At 33.5% G+C, this 19,737-nt stretch overlaps 2 long non-coding RNA genes across 15 annotated transcripts; both read right to left on the bottom strand.

Moving 5' to 3' along the window:
• Positions 1 to 8,615: 8,615 nt before the first annotated feature.
• Positions 8,616 to 18,390, bottom strand: LOC124848526 (uncharacterized). Of its 14 annotated transcripts, XR_015783155.1 has the most exons (9): positions 18,174 to 18,390; positions 17,820 to 18,029; positions 17,216 to 17,293; positions 15,654 to 15,733; positions 14,810 to 14,940; positions 10,823 to 10,959; positions 9,663 to 9,884; positions 9,431 to 9,552; positions 8,616 to 9,362 (listed from the first exon to the last, which is right to left on the bottom strand). It is a non-coding gene; the product is annotated as an uncharacterized LOC124848526 (long non-coding RNA). The 14 variants fall into 14 exon arrangements; XR_015783152.1 differs by having other exon boundaries at positions 8,616 to 9,552; XR_015783153.1 differs by lacking the exon at positions 9,663 to 9,884.
• A 277-nt stretch (positions 18,391 to 18,667) lies between these two features.
• On the bottom strand, positions 18,668 to 19,344 carry LOC148190645 (uncharacterized). The gene is made up of 3 exons (XR_015783144.1): positions 19,102 to 19,344; positions 18,960 to 18,993; positions 18,668 to 18,796 (listed from the first exon to the last, which is right to left on the bottom strand). It is a non-coding gene; the product is annotated as an uncharacterized LOC148190645 (long non-coding RNA).
• Positions 19,345 to 19,737: the final 393 nt, after the last annotated feature.

The following is a 19,737-nucleotide window of genomic DNA, read 5'->3' as shown; positions in this document are numbered from 1 at the left end:
ACCATTTGATGTATTTGATTTAATTACACTCCTAAGAATATTATTCTTGCTATTATTACTGCTAATATTATTAATCGTTGCCAATTTAAAGTAGGCTGATCATACAATACTCTATATCTACACACTACTAATAAAATTGTATTTTTATTTTAAAATATAAAAGTTTCAAAAAAATTAAATAAAAGAGTAAAAGTATTAACTTTTATTTAGCTATATAGGAATAGAAAATTTTAATGGTTTTTATATAGAATTTTATTTTAAAGTATTACACTAAATCATTTTATGTATTTGATTTAACTACACTCATAAAAATATCATTCTTGTTATTATTATGAAGATGTGATGATATTATAATAATAATAATAATTATTATTATTATTATAAATTATTATTATTATAATTATTCACTAACATAAAGGACTTTTTATGATATTTTAGAATTTTTACGTTTGATATGGACAAATTGAAAAGACACAAATTTATGTCTATTAAAATAAATTTATGTAAATTTTAAGAGACGTAAATTTATATTTAATAAATAGATAATAGGTATAAATTTATGTACGAAGCCAAGAGTTCGGATGTAATTTTGGTCTATTTTTTCTTCAAATTTGTGTCAAAATGTACGTTTGTTACGATGAGCGCATGTTTTTATCCATATTTATGATCTAAAATCAAAATTTTGATGAAATTCATGGTTAAAATGATTAATTTGAATATGATTTATCATATTGGATTTATCGGATTTGAGAATTAAAAATATTTAAAAAATAATTTTTAGTTGCATAAATTATTCTTGAATATTTTAATGTTAATTTCTAATTGAAGTTAAAGTTTTATCCATTTAAAATATTAAATTAATTGGGTCAAGGTTGGTCAAATCTGTTTGAATCCAGTCAAACGCTAGTCAAATCTGATCAACTAAGGGACTACAAAATAATTTTAGAAAAGGAAGAAAGGACTAAAGTGAAAATATTGAAACTTTCTGGGCTTCTATGCAATTTTGAATAAAATAAAAATGGTTGAAATGTAATATTGGCAAGATTAAATCTATTAGACATTTTAGAAGATAATTAAATCTAGAAATATATAAAAAAAAGATCTTCTAAATATTTTTATAATTATCAAAATCTATTAATTGTGTGGAAGATATAAGATAAAATATCTTATCAACAAAATATTCAGATTCCAAGTCCAATTCTCCTCTCGTCCTAGGGTTTCGGATAAGAAAAAGAAAAAGAAAACAAAGGAGGAAGAAGAGAAGAGAATACAAAAGAAAAGGGAAGAAGGAGCCTTCGAATGGAAGCGTGCTCTCGACCCATCTTCTCTCTCGATTTCTTTGGACTGGATGTTTTATCCTACACTTCCAACCTCTCATTCTACACCTTCAAAAATTCCAATTTCAATTTTAATCAATATTTTCTTAATATTTTTTCAATTTTTTCTTATTAACGTCACCACCACTCCTCTAATAGATTTTGCAATCTATACAGATTTTGAAATTCCCTTAAAAAAATTTTAAATTTCATTTTTAAATTTAAAATTTAATAATAATTTAATTTAATTTAAAATTATAATATTATTTATATCTTAATAATTATTAAAATATAATTTCTACTATTATAATAGTTATATTAAAAAATAAAAACAACAGGAATTAAAGTAAAAGTAGCAATAATAAATATTTAAAAAATTGTTTAAAAATACTATAAATATTATTAGAATTTTAAATTAAATTAAATAATTATTAAATTTTAAATAAAACGAAATTTTAAAAAAAGTTGTTTATTGAAATCCCTTAATATATTTTAACAGATTTTGATATTATTTTAATTTTAAATATATTAAATATAGTTTTATATAATTAATCAAACATAATTTAAAATTTTAATATTATTAATATACATTTATATTTTAATAATTATTAAAATATAATTTTATTATTATAATAATTATATTAAAAACATAAAAATAAAAATAAAATAAAAGTAGTAATAATGAAAATCAAAACAATAAAAAAGTAATACTAATATAAAATCTGATTTTATATATTTAAATATATTAAATTATATTAATTATTAAATCAAAATTTAATAATTATTAAATTTTAAATAAATAAAAAATTTAAAAAGATTTATTTATCGAGTTTTTATATTCAATAAAATATTTTTTTAAAGTTTTGTCTTTTTATTAAAATTTAATAATTATTTAATTTAATTAAAATTATAATATTATTTAATATATTTTATATTTTAATAATTATTAAAATATGATTTATATTAAAATAATAATTATGTTAAAAAACTTAAAATAAAATAATTAAAATAAAAATAGTAATATTAAAAATGAAAAATAATTATATAAAATTTATTTAATATATTTAAATTATATAAATTATATAAGTACTAAATTAAATTACATAATTGTTAAATTTTAAATAAAAGAACTAAATTTTAAAAAGCTTTGTTTATCTAATATCAAAATCTGTTAAAATATGTTAACGGCAAATTTTTTTAAATTTAGTTTTATATTTAAATTTAATAATTATTTAATTTAATTTAAAATTCTAATATTATTTATAGTATTTTTAAACAATTTTTTATATTTATTATTGTTACTTTTATTTTAATTAATTTTGTTTTGATTTTTTTAATATAACTATTATAGTAGAAATTATATTTTAATAATTATTAAGATATAAACGTATGTTAAATAAAATTAAAATTTTAAATTAAATTAAATTCTTATTAAATTTTAAATATAAAAATGAAATTTAAAAAATTTATAAAAGAGGTATCAAATTTCAAAATCTATTAGAGGAGTGTAGGGTGACTTGAATAAGAAAGAGAAAAAATTGAGGGCGGAGAGTGACTTTATGAAGAGAGAAAAAAAATTAAAAAAATATTAACTAAAGTTAAAATTGAAATTTTTAGAGATGCGAATGAAAGATTGGAGGTGTAAGATGAAACACCCTTTGGACTTCTCGATCCAGCCCCAAAAGTTAAGTAATAAAAATAAAGAGAAAATAAATAAGAACAATAAGTAAAAATAAAACCAAATTTTATCCTAACCCATATCCTCGACACTTTGTACTAAGCCAATTAATTTTTACTAAATATTTATTCATTTAATAATTTTTAAGATTTAATCATATAAATAGTTTTTATTTATGATGATTTCTTAAATTTTTTTGTCTTAATTAAATTTTTATTTTTGGAAAAATTAAATAATTCGGTTCTTATCATACCATTAAAAAATGTCACGTGTGAGTTTATGTTTTTTTTTAATTTTTTAAATATTTTTTAATTAATTCTTTTTTATTTTTTTTAAATAAAAAAATTGTCAAGTGTCAAGCTGACATTGTGTTACTTAGCAAGAACAATGTGACATGACACTAATAGTGCCACGCATCATGTCACGCTACATGTCATTACATTAATGACATTTGTTCTTGTAGTTTTATTTTGTCTCAATTTAATTCTAATTTTTTTAAAATCAAACAATTTGTTTCTTTCTATATTCAAACGAAATTTAATTTGTATATAAATCATTACAAATATTTTTAACACGATTAAGTTTTTTTGTATTTATATTTAATTAATTATATAAATGTTAATTATGTTTTTTAAATATATCTAAAAGAGTTAAAAAAACAATGACATGACACAATGTAGACTTTTGAAGTAATGTGGCTCGGAACCTATTTGAAAAGAGTCACAATAAATAGGAACCAATTGTATGATTTAACTAATAAGAAAAAGATTAAATCATAGCTAGCGTTTTTTTAAAAAAACATTGTCTAATGATGTTTTAATAGATAATATTTTTTAAATAAGTATTATTTATTTCTTTATTTTAAATTATTAATTAAAAAAATAATATAAATTAAATATAGATAAAGCTTTTTTCATGAAGCCATGTTTATTGGTACCTTAATAGACAACATTTTTTTAAAATAAGCGTTGTTTATTGGTTCTCTGTATTGATTTATGACACTTATTTAAAAAATCGTTGACTGATGACCGCTGTTTATTCACATTTTTGTAGTAGTGCAAGTTCTGTGTTATGGGTTTTGGGTTCTAGGTTCTAGTTTCAGATTTATGGGTTATAGGTTCAGGATGTATGGTTTATATTTTGGACTTGTGATGTGTGGTTTTGGGTTTTGGATTTATAATTTGTGGTTTAAAGGTTTTAGTGATTATGGTTTTATAGGGGTTTTGGTTTAAAGTTTATGGTTTAGGGATTCTTAGGGTTTTGGGTTTTTGGTTTAAGGATTTATGGTTTTAGGGGTTTAAAGGTTTATGGGTTACGGGTTTATGGTTTGAGATTTATTGTTTAAGGTTTAAGGGTTTTATAATATAGGCTTTAGAGTTTATGATTTTTCAGGGGTCTTTGTTTAGGGTTGGGGTTTGAGGTTAGAATTTAGAGCTTAGGGTTTTTAGGTTTGGGGTTTGAGGTTTAAGGTATTGGCCTAATCCCTAGTTATGAACCTCTTTGGGAGTTTAATGTCCTCTCTCTCAGTCGTTGTTATGTCCCCTATGGCCCATAGGATTTCGGATAAGAAAAGAAATAAAAACAAAGGAGGAGGAAGAGAAGATAATAAAGAAGAAAAGGGAAGAAGGAGTCTTCGAATGTAAGCGTGCCTTCGACCCCAATCCTTTCTCGTCGATTTCTTTGGACTTCTCGGCCTAGTCCTAAGAAAGAAGTAACATAGATAAAGAGAAATAAATAAGGACAACAAATAAAAATAAAACCAAGTTTCATTCCAACTGTTTTTTTAACAATCATCCTTAGCACTTTATCTTTAAGCCAATAAATTTTCACTAAGTATTTATTCATTTAATATTCTTTTATGGTTTAATCACACAAATAGTTCCTATTTTTGATGATTTTTCCTAAATAGGTTCCTCATTTATTTTGTCTCAATTGGATCTCTATTTTTGAAAAAATTAAGCAATTAGGTCCTTGTCGTTAGTTTCGTACTAACACTGTTTAAAAATATGTCACATATCAGTTTGTGGTTTTTTTTGAATTTTTTAAATATTTTTTTAGGGATTATGGTTTTTTAGGGGTTTGGTTTAGAGTTTAAGATTTAGGGCTTTGGGCTTCAGGTTTTGGGCTTCAGGTTTTGGCCTTAGGGCTTGGAGTTTTGGGTTTTTTGGTTTAAGCGTTTAATGGTTTTATGATATTAAGGTTTAGGGTTTAGGGGTTAAAGTTAGGGGTTATGATTTAGAGTTTAAGATTTATGGTTTATGAGTTTAGGGGTTAAAGTTAGGGGTTATGGTTTAGGGTTTAAGATTTATGGTTTATGAGTTTAGGGGTTAAAGTTAGGGGTTATGGTTTAGGGTTTAAGATTTATGGTTTATGAGTTTAGGGTTTAGGATTTACGACTTAGGGTTTATGCTTTATGGTTTATGGTTTATAGTTTAGGGTTTAAGGTTTAGGGTATAGGGTTTTGCGTTTTCGGTTTTTAAACAACCTAATACATTCTTCCTACGTTTTTCCCACAACCTTCTTACAACTTCCCAACAATCTTCTTACACGCTTCTTACACCCTTCCTAAAACTTTTTTACATTCTTTGCACACCCTTTTTACATCCCTTTTACCCCCTTCTTACACTCATTCTACACCCTTTGTATACTTTTTTACACTCTTTCTACATCCTTTCCATATCTTTTTCCACCCTTTTTACATCCTTTTTACACAATTTCTACACCCTTTCCACATCCTTTGTACAACATTTCTACACCTTTTGTACATTGTATACCCTTTGTACACACTTTATACATCCTTTCTACACATTTTCTACACCCTTTTTACACTCTTTCTACACCATTTATACAACTCTTTTACCACATTTCTACACTCTTTATACACCCTTTCTACAACCTAAAACACTCTGGCACATGATTCCTAATACCTTCGAACAACCTTTTTACACCCTTCATAAACCATTTTTACATCCTTCCTACACCATTTCTATACCCTTCCTAAAACATCTTACACTCTTCTTACATCATTCCTACTCACTTACGACAACTTTCCTACATCTTTCTAGAAATGCTTTTTCTTGTATAAAGGAAGGGATTACCCGATCCATTTCTATATCGGTCATGATATATATAATAATTCGAGCACCCCTTTCAAATGCATATCCAATTTTTGCACAGCAGGGTTATGAAAATCCCCGAGAAGCAACCGGTCGTATTGTCTGTGCCAATTGCCATTTAGCTAATAAGCCCGTGGATATTGAGGTTCCACAAGCGGTACTTCCTGATACTGTATTTGAAGCAGTTGTTCGAATTCCTTATGATATGCAAGTGAAACAAGTTCTAGCTAATGGTAAAAAGGGAACTTTGAATGTGGGGGCTGTTCTTATTTTACCGGAAGGTTTTGAATTGGCACCCCCCGATCGTATTTCGCCTGAGATTAAAGAGAAGATAGGCAATCTGTCTTTTCAAAACTATCGCCCTACAAAAAAAAATATTCTTGTAGTAGGCCCTGTTCCTGGTCAGAAATATAATGAAATCACGTTTCCTATTCTTTCCCCGGATCCCGCTAGTAAAAGAGATATTCATTTCTTAAAATATCCGATATACGTAGGCGGGAACAGGGGAAGGGGCCAGATTTTGTTAGGGTTGTGGTTAAATGGGTTGTGGTGTGGTTGGGTTGGGTTAGGTTAGGTTGTGTTAGGGTTGGGGTTAGTTTTGGGTTTGGGTTGGATAGGGTTTTGTTTGGTTTTGTTTGGTTGGGTTGGGTTAGGTTGGTTTCGATTCGGTTGGGTTGGGTTTTGTTAGCTTGACTTAGGTTGGGTTGGGTTCGATTAGTTTGGGTTCAGTGGGGTTTGGTTGGGTTGGGTTAAGTTGGGTTGGGTTGGGTTGGGTTCACTTGAGTTAGGCTGGGATGGGTTTGGTTGGGTTAGGTTGAGTTGGGTTTGGTTGGGTTAGGTTGGGTAGGTTGGCTTGAGTTCGTTTGGGTTGAGTTCGGTTGGTTTGGTTGGGTTTGGTTGGGTTTGGTTGGGTTCGGTTGGGTTGGGTTGGGTTTAGTTCAATTCGGTTGGGTGGAGTTGGGTTTGGTTCGGTTGGGTTGGGTTGGGTTAGGTTTGGTTGGGTTTGGTTGGGATGGGTTCAGTTGGGTTTGGTTGGGATGGGTTCAATTGGGTTGGGTTTAGTTGGGTTTGGTTCGGTTCAGTTTGGTTCGTTTGGGTTTAGTTGGGTTAGGTTTGGTTCATTTTGGTTTGGGTGGGATAAGTACGATTCAGTTTGGTTCGGTTCGGTGGGTTGGGATGAGTTGGGTTGGGTTGGGTTTGGTTCGGTTTGGTAGGGTTGAGTTGGTTGGGTTGAGTCGGGTGGGATTGGGTTGGAGGTAGCTTTGTTTGGGTTGGGGTTGGGTTATGTTTAGGATGGAAAAAAGAACCCGTGTCCGCGGGTATCCGCGGATAAAACCCGTTGTGGATAGTTGGTGCCCGCAGATAATAGGTACCCATTGGTAGCGGGTATTTTACTACCTTCTCATTAACAGGTTGGATTCAGGTATTACATTATCTGTATCCACGGTATCCGTTACCTGCTAAAAAATTAAAATTACCTTTTTTATCCTTAGTTTAAATTAGATTTTACTTGTTTGGCTATTTCTTTCTACATCTATGCAGCCCCCGCACCTCTTTGCACTAGAACAAAGTATTCATAATCTTTGCCTCTTTACGACCAGGACGCACACTGCCGATGTCGAATACGCATATTGCTTACCAAAAACGGTATTCTAAATCTCTTCCACATATCTCTTTTTGTTTTCCCTAATTTCTTCTTACTTTTTTTCTTCCCTGAATGGTGTTTTAGTGGGTGGGTGTGGGTTTTGATGGATAATGTTTGATTTGTAGTACAAGAGAGTGTAGCATCTTATAGTCTCTAATAATTTTTTGCTTCCCCGAATTTTCTACCATTGGAAAGTGACGTGAATGATAAGGAGAAGTTCGATAGGTTTTGGGTTTGGGAATGAGATTGAATTTTGTGTTGTTTGGTTTGTTTGGGGGTTTATATTACTTTGCTTTTGGGAAAGAAATTAAGGGTATCATCACAACCTATTTGGGTCCGGGGTGATTAGTTTTTTGGTTCAGTTAGGGCTTTCTATAAATTTGTTTTTCACTTTTCTGATTATGATGAATCATGTGAATGAGGTGATGGAGAGAAAGTTCTATGGGTCTAGGTACTGCTTGTGGTTGAGATGGCTCGTGGTGTTGGTGATTAGTTTGGTGGCGCTTTTGGTGCCTAATTTTGCAAATTTTTTGTCCCTTGTCTGAAGTAGTGTGTGGTATTGAGTTTTTTGTGTTGCCTGTAATATTTTATCTTATTGTTTTTAGGTTTAATCGTTTCGGTTTTGTCTCAAATAGGTTATTGTATTCTAAATGGTCTCAATTAAGTCTCTTATTATACAAAATTAAACCAATTTAGACTTTACTGTTAATTTGGTTAAACGACGTTAAAAAATGTTGTGCATGACATAATGACATGACCAAATTTTATTGACGTGACAAAGTTAGGTTAGGTTTAGGATTTAGGATTTGTTTTATTTACATATTTCATTTTTCTAAAATAAATTTATTCAAAAAGCGACGTTTAAATAAAAAACATTAAATAAATGAAAATGCAACGTTTAATTGATTGAAAACTTATATGAACGAAGGGAATCTTAGTTTGATTGTTGACTGGGTGCTCATTCTCACTTTCTTACTCTTCTTCTTCATCGTTCTCTTATTCTTCTTCTTCTTCGTCTTCTTCTTCGTCTTCATCACCTTCGTTTCAATCGCACCTTTTTTTTCAAAATCACATTCTAGGTTAGGGTTTCCGCATTATGATGTGAAACGCTAGCTCGCCCGTCCACCATCTCCTCCCAAACCCTCCCCTTCATCGCGATCTCCGCTCCTCGTACCATGGGAAATTGCTGCAGATCCCCGGCCGCCGTGGCCCACGGGGACGTCAAATTGATCTTCTCCAACGCAGACCACCATGGCAAGCGCGGTTCCGGGGCTGAAACTGTCAAACAGAAGGCGCCGATCACAGTCCTCGCTGGCGTGCCCAAGGAGAACATCGAGGACCGCTACCTCGTGGACCGCGAGCTCGGCCACGGCGAGTTCGGCTTGACTTACCTCTGCATCGATCGTGACACGCGCGAGCTACTCACGTGCAAAAGCATCTCCAAGCGGAAGCCTGTGAGGTCCGCCGCGAGGTCGCCATCATGAACCACCTTCCCGAGAGCCCCAACATCGTCTCACTCCGCGAAGCCTGTGAGGATGACAATGTCGTTCACCTCATCATGGAGCTCTACGAGGGGGGTGAGCTCTTCGACCGGATCGTCGCCCGCTCTAACAGTTGTGTGTTAGTGACATGAGTAGGAAACATGCTAAGGCAAACAAGAGGGACCCGGAAAAACCTTCTATGTCGAATCTCACGATCCTCCAATAATCATCTAACTCAAAAGCAACCCTTGAAATTGATTTGAGAGTTCTAGAATCTGGAGCCCATGGATTAACACTAGTTGCCTCTTCTGTCATCCTGCAAATGGTAAAACACAGAGAAAAAGAAAAAAAGAGATTGAATTAGAAATCCTAGAACTAGTCTTGTTATGAAACAAATCAAAGGGAAATGACAAATCAAAATCTCACTCATGAATAAAAGAATTAGACTTATAGTTCCGCACGGGTGACATCTGATAGAGCTAATCTAGCAGTTTTTGATTTTCTCCTTGAGGAAGAAAGAATCTTGCTTTTTGAATTCATGGAACAAGGGCATGCTCATTTTTGCTGGTGCTAGTTTTGTCCGATGATCTTGGACATATATAAACTTATTTCGTTTGGGGTGGCACGGAGTGAACAAAAAACTGATACCTTGATAAAAAAAATAATCATTTTAAACTGTACAGCGATTTATGAAAACAAAGTATGAGTGACTTTTGTGTTTGGACTTCGCATACAGAAATTTCATTCATTTTTACGCATTACGCTTTATCAAGTTGTAGTTACTCTAGTTTTTTATTCTTTTTCCAGTATTTGAAATCACAAATTGCATATTCACCATAATGCCCTAAATCATATTCGTTATGGACCTCTTGCTTTACCAAATTCATCTTTCCCATGATAGTAATCAGAATTCATCAACTACAAGGACATCCGACCCAGGTGACGATTCTCTGACAAACTCATCACTATCCTTACCAATGTGGAAATTGAGGGCTGCGAGTGTGTGGGTGACAGAGTGAGAACGGAAGACTTGAGGGAGGGAAGGGAGGGAGCGGAGAACGACGCAGCACCACGCGCACCCAAATTTCTTTCGTTTAAAAATTACATACTCCTCATCATGAGTGTACCACATCAAAATTAATTGTTTGGCCAGCATGCGTGACACAGTAAAGTTAACATCCAATGAAATTAACGGCAAGGTTCCAATTGACTCAATTTTACAAAAATAAGGACCTAATTGAGATAAAAAAAATACGAGGACTTATTTGAGACAAACCTACACAATTAGGGATGTCCAAAAGAATTAAACTTTGTTTTTAAGGAGTTGGGTTGGAGTTGTTTTGTTTGGGATGGAGCAATTGTGGTTTGTGGGTTTATGTAAACCTGTCGGTACATCTCTCTCCAGCGATTCTTTCATTTATTTTTCACCCTTTGATTTTTAGTTTTTCTCCAATGAAAGCTGTAGATTTTGGCATTCATCATAAGTATAGTGTGGCATTTCTCTTCCCAGTTGAATGCATGTCTTTCTAGTTATGCAGTTGTGATTTTTTTTAACTTAAATGTTGTTAACCATTTCAGTTTCTTACCATTGCACATTCTTTGAGCCGTATTGGTTTCCATCCATTTCAAGCCCTTTTCCCATCCATTAATCAGCCCTTCGAGACTTGTGAGAGGTAGGGAGAATCAAGAATTTGGTGAGAGCATGAAAAGAGTGAGGCCAGAGCTGAAAAAGACAAGAAAAATGAGTTGAAAAAAATATGGTTTGGTTGAAAAAGGAAGAAGTCTGGAAAGAAATGAGAAAAATCAAAAAAAGGAATTGAAAGTGAGACCTGAAATGAATGTCAGAGAAAGAAAACATGAGTGAAAGAAAGAAAATTGGGCTAGCCAAAGCTTTAGAAACATAGTTTGCACTGAGTTCTAGGTTTTTCCCTTTTTCTTCACATTTCTCTATTCATTTCAGCTTCCACTATTTTCTGTTTTTCATTCCATTACATTACAAGCCAAATAAAGACTTGGTGATTTACATGAACCTTGAGTCAAGCACTGTCATTTAGAATCCTTTTAAAGTTATGAATTGAAGTTGGCATGACGTGATTGAGTGAACAGGATTGACTTTAAACACTTGAGTGATGTGAGTGTATACATTGCGTCCTGTGAGGTTGAGATTGAATGGTACTTCTCCCTATGCTTTCTTTGCTGATTTTGATTGAATTAAGCTATTATATACTTGCTAGAATTGCTGAAGCTTGATGTTTAAAGTTGAGAAATTCTTTTGGCTTGACGTGTTGATGGCCTGATCTTGTGTGTTGGGTTAATGGTAACCGATGACCTTGGTTTGTGATTGATATGTTCATGTATATGTGGCTATGATGATTATTGTTTCACTCCTGTCGTTGGTGATTTAATTGCTGATTTATGATTATTGTCCAACTAGTTCAGAAGTAGTTGTGATGAGAAACTGTATGGCCATGTGTTTGTCTTGGTATATAATTGATTTCTTGCATATTTAAGTCACTTTGATTGTAGGAACACTAGGTGCAGATAAGTAAGATATTTTTCTAGGATAGAAAATTCTTTTAATGTTGTTGGTTAGTGTAATGTATGCGTTGAGTGACTTATCTGTGAGTCCTGTTGGTCTGTTGTTTGGTGCTTTGTATTAAATTGTACTTGGTGCATGTTTTCTTGGTCCTTGTGTATTAGATTCAAGGAGAGTATAAACCAGTACATATGTTTTGTATGAGACAATGCAGTATGGTTTAATGGCTTGAATGAACTTTGAAATTGTGCGTTACTTGTGATATCAGGATTCATGGGTTTAGTCAATTGCTTATTGAATTGAAATTGTGTGAGTAGGGGATAGACAATCAATTTGTACGAATTCCATAGTCCAATAAATTGAGAACTGTTTTCGATACATTGTGTTGTGGCCGGGAAAGTCTGATTTAGTTGAGTGGCTGTTATATAGCTGGTGTTTGGATCCTGAAAATGTTTTGGGCTGAAGAGGATGTCTTGTTATGTGTGGTGTGTCAGGTTGGGGGGTGCTATGGTTGTTAATTGCACTATTGCTTACTGTTAGTAAGGGTTATTTTGCTGTGCTATTGGAATCATTTTTTTTTTTATGAACTTGGTGTTTCCCAACTAATTGGAACTGTTTAAGAATGTTGAAATTGATGGCTTTGGCTAGGGTGTGATTGTCGTGAATTTATTATAGAGTAAATATCCTAAGTTTGTTAATGAGCCTAATTTGTTTCCGCAAGATTTTTAGTGCAATGGTTTCCTGTGGGGCCCAGTGTCTATAATATGTTTTATGTAGGTCTCGGATGCAGGAGTTTGCCTAATTAGGTGTGGTCCAGGGAAGACAAAGAATTATGGCTAACACTGATGAATAGGTATACTACTAATTAGGTCAAGACTGGTAGAAACCCAATCCCACTACTAAAAACTGTAATATCTTATACGAGAACTAGAACTTATATATTGATTTTGTCATTTTTAAATCATCTTGATTTCCTGTCATTTTGTCATTTATGGTCTGTTGGAAGGACGTGATTCATTGGATGTGGCCTCTTTTCACAGAAAATTGGGAATCATGGAGAAATGATGTCTTGCATCTTAGTCCATTTTCTTTTATTGTTAGTGTTTTCTATTCTTTTTTCTGCCTTAAAAGATAATTTCTATGTCTACTAGTTTGTGTTTCAAAAAATTATGTTACTTTAGCTAGGTTGTTATAGGCATGTGCCCTTGTTGAGAAGTATGGGGCACCCTCATTTCTTTAGATTCACTCAGGCACCCGTTTTTTTATTATTTCAGGATCCTGTGATAGTCATTCCTACCTGGCATGATAGACCGCAATCTCCTCTTGTGATGTAAGTAATAGATTCAAACTGCAACAGTTGCTTTCATTATATATATGGACTTTTGTCTTTTTTCTGGATTTCTTATTTTTAAGTTAACAATTTTGGGACATACTACATGAATTGTAAATATTATGGTTTCTGCTGACAAATTTAATATGGATTTCCATGATTGCACTTCATGTAAATATTTTTGGTAAACATATATCCTTATTATTTTTTTTGTTTTATCTTTTGAATGGAGTGCAATTATGATACTTTATATTAGGGTGTAGGATGTGAATCAAACCCAATGCAACCGAACCCAAAGCAACCAAACGCAACCGAATCAAATCAAATCGAACTAACCCAACCCAACCCAACCACGTTGAACCGAGTAAAAAATAACTCAATCCAACCCAACACAACCTACAACCTATCCCCAACCCCAAAACAACCAAACCCCAACCCCATCCCCACCTTAACATAACCCAACCCAAAACCACCCAACTCGACCTAACCCAACCACAACCTACACAACCAATGCCAACCCAACTCCACCAAACCCAGCCATCACCTAGCCCAACCCCACCCAATCTCACTCAACCCAATCTCACTCAACCCAACCCTACCCAACCCAACCCTACCCAACCCAACCCTACCCAACCCAACCCTACCCCACCTAACCCCACCAAGTCCACCTAACCCAACGCACTCTCACCCAGCCCAAAAGAACCTCACCCAAACTAACCCATCCCAACCCAACTCTACCCAACCCATCCCCAACGAAACAGAAGCAAGGCCAACCCAACCACACCACACACAACTCAATCAAACCCAACCCAACCCTAACCCCTACCTAACCCTAACGCAAGCCCAATCCAACACAACCCAACCCAACCTCACACCACCTCACTCTACCATAACCCAAACTCATACACACACTAACACACAGACAAACAACTACACAAACACAACCTTATAAATACACACAGACACACACTCATTCACTAACACACAAGGACAAACAACTACATACATACAACCTTATAAAAACACACACACACACATTACACTCGTTAACACACACACATACCAACACACCCACACAACAAAAACACAGAAACATACATATAAACATACACACACACACGCACATAGACACACAGAAACACAGAGACAAAAACACATACACTCACATAAATATAAAAACAAACACACACACAGAAACACACACTCACACAAACCCAAACAAATGCACACACAAACACATACAACCGCACAAGCACACATTACACAAAAGCACACACAAAAACTGACACACACACACGCACACCAACACACACTCATACACACATATTACACACAAACGCACACAGACACTCACCCACACACCCACATAGTAAACACATAAACACACACACTCAACTGTAAAAACACACCCACGCACAAACATATTATGCACGCAAACACACTCACCCAAAAACACACCGAAACATGCTTAAACACACACACACACACACACAAACACATACACACACAACACCCCCTCCGGTTATCAAAATTTCAATACTTCAATCACATTGATCATCCAGAAAAGAGAAAGAAATCAAATACAGAAACTAATTAAATCATGAATTGTATGCCACAACGTTTTCAACAAGAACGTATTGTTTATCACAAAAAAAAGGGGATTCCTAAAATTATCTGTTACAATAATAGGTAAAAATATAAAATTACCTGAGAAGCTGCAAGCCACTGAATTATGGTCTTTACTTCAGTATTAACAACAAACAAACTTTATCTCACCAGGTGATGCTTGTATATAAAAAAAACAAGTTTCTCAGGTATTGAAATTGTCTACTCTCGATCTGCATAAAAAATTAAGTTAATGTTAAGTTGAGACCATTTATCACCGAGGTAATTATAATTAAAAGAAAATAATAATAAAGGTGAACATCTAGTATATTTTAACTTAATTTCAATTATTTGAAATTTCAATGACTAGATACACTATGAGATCGAAGGACGGTGGCCACATCACCAGCGCATATAAAACCATTTTCTTTGTGTCAACATGATTAAACATAGAATGGTGTAAACCTTTCAACTAAATTAGGTTTTCACACTTAAAAATCAAAGTCATCTCACTTAAGGCCCTTTAGTCATAATTACGGAGAATGGTTAATATAATCATCTTTCACAGACAAATTGATATTTAATATATAACATTGTGCTGAATTTAAATGCAATGAAATGTTGATTAGTGGACCATTAATGGAAGACTAAAAGGCTTTATCACCTAATATCACGTTTATCACCTAATATTTAATATCATGTATATAAAGCCTAATACTAGTAAACTAGAGAGTAATCACTATCAAAACCAAGAAATGATGAGCAATAAACTCTGAAACCAATTTGAAACAAAATGGTACCAGAATATAACAAAATTAAAGAAAAGAATACACTAGTTTGATGATATCACCAATCAATGTTAAATTTCCAACTTATAAGGACTGCATATCTCAAGTGTGAAATTAGTAACTGATAAGGGCTGGGGAATCAACTAAACTTTTTATACCATATTAAACCATTTTGTTTTTTGCAAATCTGGGCATACGGATCTTGACTTTGCCTTGACTACTTGATACAGATCTACAGCTGGAACAAACAAGAAAGGAGAATAGATTAATGAAATATGCGAAAGCTCTAAGATTATTCGCAAAAGAGGAAAACACAGCAAGATAACCAATCCTACTGCCTAGAGCTAGGCTCCTCTAGAGTAACCAACAAGGTTCTCTGTTCAACCAGACAACAAATGACCCTTCCGCTTCTCTCCACACCTGATAATAATAGCAGAAAACTATTCCTTCTTTCTCTCTCCTCTAACTAACCACTATTCTAACCAGACCACTTCATTACCCCTGCTCTTCTTTCTCACATATACTCTTCCCCATCTTGAACCGTGCTTCACTTCATGGGCTAGAGGCTCGTTGGGCCCAATCACTCTTTGGGCAGGAACCTATCAATACCCTCCTCCTGAAAAACTGTCTTGTCCTCATGACTTAAGCCTGGAAATTGACTTCTAAAGTAATTCATACTCCCAAGTTGTATCCTCTGCTGTTTTTCCCTTCCAATGAACCAACCACTGGTTAACTCGCTCCCCCCTCTTCATAATACTTTTGTAAGCTAATATTGATTCAGGCTCCATGACTTCCACATTTTCATGTTCTATCTCTGTTGGTAGTTAATCTACTGTTTTATGGTCAGCCACTGCCTTCTTAAGAAAGGAAACATGGAACACCGGATGTATCCTTGAAGAGGGTGGTAATTTCAAACGATCCTGCATCATCATCCATACCCATCATAGACCTGATGGATCCCAATGCCAAGAAACTCATAGCCCTTGCATGTGAGAACTGGGATGCCTTCCATTTGAAGAATCATGGCATACTCTTAGATGTTTCTCAAGGGGCTGAACAACAACTCCAACGCCTCTTCTCTCTCCCAACTCAACAAAAGATGAAGGCTCTCAGATCCCCCATTAGTGCCAATGACTGATTAATTGACCCACCCCAATGACTGATATTAATTAAATTATAACAGGCCAACTGGGTCGAATTGAATCCATTTTTCCATTTCTAACTCCAGGACCATATGTTTGTGTCTATCACATATCATAATAATCAACCTTTTTGGCAGGCTGAAGTCCCAAGGAACTTGTCAGTTTCTTTGTTATTTAGCATGTATGCAAGATAAAAACTCAGTTATATTTAATGTATGAATTAGCCTAATAATCTACTTATAATTTGTATAGCAGGTACATGCAAAGATTTGATCCTGGTTTTGGGTTCAATGGAGGATCATATGCTACACAGCCAATGTATACGGCAGTATTGAATTACAACATTGAGTTTCCACAACTTGGATCCAGTCACAGACCCCCGCTTTCTCTCTTTATCAATCAATCTAGAACTCTATAGGTTAGATAATCTACCTTATCCAAAAAAGGCAAATAAAGATAATTCTTCCTAAACAATTAAAACTCACACAAAATCCAACAGAAAATCAACTGTTACCTACTGGGATCGCTTTCCAATTTTATTTTTCTCTTTTGAAAGGGAAATGAAAAAACATTTGTACCTTTGGGTTGCGGAGTCTTCTCAACACCCTCAACAGTTCCGCTACAGCAGAGCGGCGAGCCTTCGACCTGCAGTGATCCTTCAACAGTAACGAGCCTTTAATGAGAAAGGAATGTAGGAGAAAATTGTGATAGCGAGAAAGCATAAGATAGAAAACCTAAAACACAGTTAACTATACTGAAAATAAAATATAATAAACAGTATAATTAGTTTTTTAAATATAAAATAGTACAAATAAACTATAGTTAAGAGTTTTTAAATTAATTGTACCCAGCCCTACAAATTATTTTACCTGCCTCCGTGGTGAATTACAGCAGAAGCCACCGTATGGTACAGAACTATTCACGTTATATAAAAAAACATGTCACTCTTCTAGAATTTTTCTTTCATTTAAAAAAAATTGGAAAGGGAACATTAACTTTTATTAATATCAGAGGAGATAGGAAGGTAAGAAAACATAATCTCAACTTTAAGTGACACTAAACTATATCAGAAATCCAAATTTAATTAAATCTAAAATATTGAATGCCAAATCCAAGTTATTCCATTAAAAAGGGAGCCCCCTCCAAATGTTTTCTGTAGTAAAATAACCAAGGAAAACTCACCCAAAAAAACACAAGAGTCGCCCATTACAAAGAGGAACACAATCGTCGCTGCAATTTTTCAGCTCAAATGATGCTTCGGTAGAAATGCTACGAACAATTGATTCTAAGGGTTCATATCCTGCTGTAAATAGAATAAATCTGTAATTTGTGGAACTCAGGACAGTCTGAAAAATGCATATAAATGCATATGGGTCTTTTAAGAAACCCATGCTGCAAGTAAATACAAAAAATCAGTAAAAAATATACAAATAAAGACTAAAGCTGAATTTGAATCACCATTCCTTCACGTTGAACACCAATCCAATGTGAGAGGAGGCATGGGTTTAACATGAATTGGAATGTGGGAAACGGTACCTTCCAATAGAACTGAGTCCAATAAAAATTGGTGCAGTCTTTATAAAGTTTTGCAATTCTAAATGACTGGCACACAAGTCATCTTTAGCATATTGATGCGCTGATGAATAATGTACGGAAATACCTCTGCATTTCTTACACGTAAACTGCCATTCAATAGGGAGGAACCAGAACCCACAAACCAGAACTTTTGAAGGCCAATATGCTGTCAATGCACCAAATTTAATCAGGTGATTAAACCAACAATCTAAAGACCAGCTTAGAAGAGAAATCATACTCCTAGGAAAATTACTCAAGAATAGTGAGAGAGACTTAGATATACCCCATTAACCATGATTTCATAAAGCTTTATTACAAAAGAACCAAAAGCAAACAAAATTATCATAACCAATTAATCACATTCTTTTCCAACTAAAAAGTCACAGGCTTTGATTTCTGAACAAATTTCTACTTGATGTTTTACCAAGTGCTTTGTTGGAAAAAAATTTACAAAAAAGTTCAATGTCTTGATAACTTCCCTATTTTCATTCCAACATAAGAGATTCCAGAAAGCACATTCGAATGCAACAATGAGAAGCTTTTAATTGGAGCCCTACCTTTCATCCCTTAGTGCGTTACTGCAACTGTCGTATGACATTATCCCAATTAATATCAGGAGTATATAACCTCCAAATGGAGAGAAAAAAACAAATGGATTAAAACAAAAGCAAGCAACTCAAACTCTAAACAAGCAACATCACGGAGATAGATATCAGAAAATTATATTAAAGAGAAGAACAAACATACCAGGACATTCAACCACTCTTTACTAGATCCATACCTGTTGAACAAGACACAAAATCAAAGAGATCAAAATCAGAAATAACATTGAATAAGAATTAAAAAGATTGTGTAAATTTACAATCACTGGCTCTTTTGTGGGATTTACCTGAGACATGAAGGATCGAAAGGAAGATTGGAAGGTTGGGTTAGAGATAGGATTGAGAGACTGCAAAGTAAATTGTTAGATGAAAAACAATTTGGGAAAACGAAACTAAGAGAGTGAAACCTATAGTGCGGGTGAGGTTAGAGATGTGATGGTTGGCCTTCTCGGTGGGTTGGTTACAGAGTTGTGAAAGAGAAGAAGATGAAATAGCTCTGTTTTGGAGAAGATGGAGAGATAGAGGGAAGAAGGTCGGATGGAAAATATAAGCGGCAAGAACGAGGGAGGGAAAATATAAGCGGCAAAAATTAGGGGAAATAAAAGGTTTTTTCACCTCACTATGCGGTTTCCATAGGAAAAGTTTTTTAACAAAAAAAAAATATTTTTAATTTATTTGGAGATTTTAATAAAACAACCAAAATTTTCCAGGATTTTTAAAACCACTCGAAATAAACCTCTATTACATTGTATTATTTTTATAGTATTTTATTGTTGATTGTTTTATTGGTAGTTTATCTCATAAATGTTTGTGTTTACGTGTTTGGAAATAAAATTATCGGCAATGATCGTATAATGTTTTATACGTGAACAAATTATCCAAAGACATGATAGATTTGTGAAATGACAGGAACGAAAATTTTA

The sequence above is a fragment of the Vigna umbellata genome, unplaced genomic scaffold (genome assembly GCF_029865625.1).
Source record: "Vigna umbellata cultivar VRB3 unplaced genomic scaffold, Vumbellata_1.0 scaffold_674, whole genome shotgun sequence".
NCBI lineage: Eukaryota > Viridiplantae > Streptophyta > Magnoliopsida > Fabales > Fabaceae > Vigna > Vigna umbellata.
The sequence above is the reverse complement of the archived record's forward strand: the minus strand, read 5'-3'. Positions and strand labels throughout refer to the sequence as shown.